Source organism: Chrysochloris asiatica, unplaced genomic scaffold (assembly GCF_000296735.1).
Source record: "Chrysochloris asiatica unplaced genomic scaffold, ChrAsi1.0 scaffold00051, whole genome shotgun sequence".
NCBI classification, from domain to species: Eukaryota; Metazoa; Chordata; class Mammalia; order Afrosoricida; family Chrysochloridae; genus Chrysochloris; species Chrysochloris asiatica.
The window spans coordinates 19,160,335-19,165,273 of NW_006408569.1; positions in this window are offsets into that span (position 1 = coordinate 19,160,335).

Here is a 4,939-nt window from a genome sequence, read left to right on the forward strand (position 1 = left end):
AAATTTCAAAGACAACTATCTGGCCAACTGATTGGAAGAGATCCATATTTGTGCCCATTCCAAAGAGAGGTGACCCAATGGAATATGGAAATCATTGGACAATCTCTTTGATATCCCATGCAAATAAAGTTTTACTAAAGGTAATACAGAAAAGGCTGCAACCATACATTGACAGAGAACATCCAGAGGTTCAAGACAGATTCAGAAGAGGCTGTGGAATGAGGAATATTATTGCTAATGTCTGGTGGATCTTGGCTGAAAGCAGAGAATATCATAAAGATGTTTACCTGTGCTTTATTGACTATGCAAAGGCATTTGAATGTGTGGATCATGATAAGCCATGGACTATATTGCGAAGTATGAGTATTCCGGAACACTTAATTATGCTCATGAGGAATCTGTACATGGACCAAGAGGAAATTGTTTGAACAGAACATGGGAACACTGGATGGTTTAAAATCAGGAAAGGTGTACAACAGGATGTATTCTTTTTCCATACTTATTCAACCTGTATGCTGAGCAAATAATCCAAGAATCTGGGTTATATGAAGAAAAACATGGCATCAGGATTAAAGGAAGACTCATTAACAATCTGTGATAAATTAGAAAACAGTAGATCATGAGAGTTTTAGGATGGCATCAAGAATATCATACCTGAAGAAAGCAAAAGATATGAAACCAAATAGAAAAAAGGCAGAAAAGAAAGAAAAGATAAAAATGGATGTCAGAAAAGACTCTGAAACTTGCTTTTCAGTGTATAGAAGCTAATGTGGTGGGGAGAAATGAGGAAGTAAAAATGCTGAACAGATCATTTCAAAGGGCAGCTCAAAAAGACAGAGGAAATTATTATAATGAAATAAGCCAAGACCTGGCATTAGAAAACTACAAGAGAAGAACCTGCTTAGTATTTCTCAAGCTGAAAGAAGTGAATACAAAAATCATGCCTCAACTTGTAATATTGAAGTACTCCATGGGAAACATATTGAATGATGCAGAAAACATCTAAAGAAGGAATACAAAGCGTCCCTGTACCAAAAATAATCAGTTGATGGTCAACCATTTCAACAATCTATGTCTAAAAATCTGGAAGACAGTGACCTTTCCAACCAATTGGAAAAGATCCATACTTGTTCCTATTCCAAAGAATGGTGACCCAATGGAATTTGAAAATGATGGAACAGTATCAGTAATATCACATGCAAGTAAATTTTTGATGACGCTAATTTTAAAATACTTACAGCATTACATTGACAGGGAGCTATTAGAAATTTAAGCCAGATTTAGAAGAGGATTTGTAATTAGGGATATCATTGCTGACATCTGATGGGTCGTTACTGAAAGCAAAGAATACCAGAAAGATGTTAACTTCTGCTTTATTGACTATGCATAGGCACTTGACTGTGTGGTTCATAATAAACTATGAATAAAATTGCATGGATTGGACACTTCAGAACACTTCATTGTGCTCATGAGGAACTTATACATAGACCAAGATGCAGTCATTAGAACAGAACAAGAAGTAAAGGGATACTAAATGGTTTAAAATCAGGAAAAGTGTGCATCAGGTGTGTTGGAAACAAAGAGTACTTGATGAAGATCAAAGACAATAGCCTTCAGTATAGATTGCACTTCAATATAAACAAAGCAAAAATCCTCATAACTGGACCAATAAATAACATATTGATAAATGGAGAAAATAATAAAATTATCAAAGACTTAATTTCTGTGGATAAAAAATCAATTCTCATCAAAGCAGCAGTCAAGAAATAAAATGTTGACTTCTGGATTGTGGGCGGGTGAAGCAGAGACAGGTAGGAAAGGCTCCTTGGCAGAGGTGCGGAAAAAACAGAGAAGGAGCTTTCCCAGAGCAGCGCCAGAGTTTTGGATTTTGTATAAGGTGCTGTGCAACAGCTTCCCATGCCCATCTGTGGAGAAATCTGACTGTGGAAGCAAAATACGGCTATTTCTGTCCTGATCAATTCCCTATGGGTCCCTCGGCCTGGACTGAGATCAGAGGGCGGGACCACAGCCAAGCAGATACAGTGCCTGGAAAGAGAGGTGTAACGTAATTTTCATTTTTCATTCTTCATTTTTCACATTTCATTCCTCCTCTCCCTGGCCGCACCCTCACTGCCCAGCCTAGACACCTTCAGCCAGACAGGAGCACACCCCCAAAAGGGTCCAGCAATGTGCCCACAATTTTCCCATGACACAGGGAGGAGGTTCCTGAGAGCCTCATTGGTCTTGCAGATTGCTTTTTATGACATCTGACTCTGGGACCCAGCCCTAAAGTTGATCTGGGGAGGGGACCCTTTATCCCTGCCTGCACCGCAAAGCTTATTGGACCCTTGGCTATGGTTTTATTTTTGTTTTTGAGGGGTGGTTTTTGTCTATGCTTTTATACTGTGTCTGTTTTTGGTCCTTTTGGTCTCATTCTTTCTTGGGGGTGGGAGCTTTCTACCCTTACCTTACCCAAGAAAAGACAGCAAGTGTGCTCATATAGCCAAGATACAAACATACCCTGTAATAGCCCACCATTTGGACAAGAGCCAATACCAGCTGCTAGGCATTCCACGTGAAAATGGAAGCATATCTCCAGATCACACCCACTATGAGACACTCAGTACACTTAACAACACAGCAACATACATTCGTTTAAGCATTAAAACCCACCTAACTACTGAAAATGTCCAAGAAAAAAACAAAGGATCTCACACATGTCCAAAAATAACCATAACCATAATAAATATCTATGCCCCCAATTAAAGAGCACCAAGATATATGAAGCAACCCTTACTAGAATTGAAGAAAGAAATAGATACACCACTTTTAAAAAGGGACAGAACAGCAAGAAAGAAACTCAACAAAGTTACAGAGGAACTAAACAATACAATCAACCAACTTGACCTCATAGATGTGTACAGAGCACTCAACCCAACAACAGCACAATATACATTCTTCTCCAGTGTATATGGAACATTCTCCATAATTGACCATGTGTTAGGTCACAAAGCAAGCTTCCATAAATTTACAAATATCAAAACACTACAAAGCATCTTTTCAGACCACAATGCTATAAAATTAGAAGTCAACAATAAGAAGACCACATAAAGTTGAATACATGGAAACTAAATAACACTCTGCTGGAAAGCGACAGGGTAAAAGAAGAAATTAAACGTGAATTTACAAAGTTTCTAGAAACAAACGAAAATGAAAACACAACATACCAAAATCTTTGGGACATGGTAAACACAGTGCTGAGAGGACAATTTATTGCGATAAATGCACACATCCAAAAACAGGAAAGAACCAAAATTAACACATTAACACAGCATCTCCAACAATTCGAAACAGACCAACAATGGGAACCTACAGTCACCAAAAGTAAAGAAATAAAGATAAGAGCAGAAATAAATGAGATGGAAAACAGAAAAACTATAGAAAGAAACAACAGGACAAGCAGCTGGTTCTTTGAAAGGAATAATAAAATTAACAAACCATTGGCAAAACTAACAAAAGAAAAGAGGGAGAGACAACAGATAACTCGCATTAGAAACCACATGGGTGATGTAACAAGGGAAACAAACGAAATCAAAATGATAATAAAAGAATACTATGAAGAGTTGTACTCCAACAAATTCAAAAACTTAGGTGAGATGGACGCATTTTTAGAAAAACATGACCTACCTAAACTTACTCAGAGTGAAGTAGAAAACTTGAACAGACCCATAACAAAAGAAGAAATTAATCAGGTCATCAAAAAACTCCAACCAAAAGAAGTCCAGGCCCAGATGGCTTCACAGGTGAGTTCTACCAAACATTCAGGGAAAATCTGTCACCAATTCTACTCAAATTATTCCACAATATATAAGAGGATGGAAAACTTCCTAATATTTTTAAGAAGAAAGCATAACCCTCATACCCAAACCAAGGAAGGACATCACTAAGAAAGAAAATTATAGACCAACATCCCTCATGAACATAGATGCAAAAATTCTCAACAAAATCCTAGCCCACAGAATCCACCAGCACATCAAAAAAATAATACATCATGACCAAGTGGGTTTCATAAAAGGGATGCAAAGATGGTTAAACATTACACAAAACAATCAATGTAATCCATCATATAAATAACAAAAAAGGAAAAGAACAACATGATCATATCGATTGATGCAGAAAAGGCATTTGACAAAATCCAACATCCATTCCTGATAAAAACACTCAACAAAATAGGAATTGAAGGGAAATTCCTCAACATAATCAAGAGCATATATACAAAACCAACAGCCTACATCACTCTCAATGGAGAGAAACTGAAAGCCTTCCCTCTGTGAACAGGAACCAGACAAAGATGTGCTTTGTCGCCACTCCTAATCAATATTGCTTTAGAAGTCTTAGCCAGAGCTATACGATATGACAGAGAAATTAAAGTCATCTAAATTGCCAGAGGAAGTAAAACTCTCTCTATTTGCAGACGATATGATCCTATACAGAGAAAACCCCAAAGACTCAGTTAAAAAACTTGTAGACATCACTGGAAGATTCAGCAAAGTGGCAGGTTATAAGATCAGCATACAAAAATCAGTTGGTTTCTCTAGAGTAACAATATCACTGAAAAGGACATTAGGCAAGCAATACCATTTACAATAGCAGCCCAATGGATGAAATATTTAGGAATAAATGTAATCAGAGAAAAAAAGGACTAATACAAAGAAAATTACAAAACCTTACTATAAGAAACCCAAAGAGATTTACAGAAGTGGAAGAACATACCATGTTCCTGGATAGGAAGACTCAACATTGTGAACATGTCAGTACTGTCCAAAGCAATTAATACATATAATGCAATCCAGATTCCAACAACATTATTCAAAGAAATGGAAAATACAATGACATACTTTATATGGAAAGGAAAGAGACCAAGGATAAGCAAAGCACT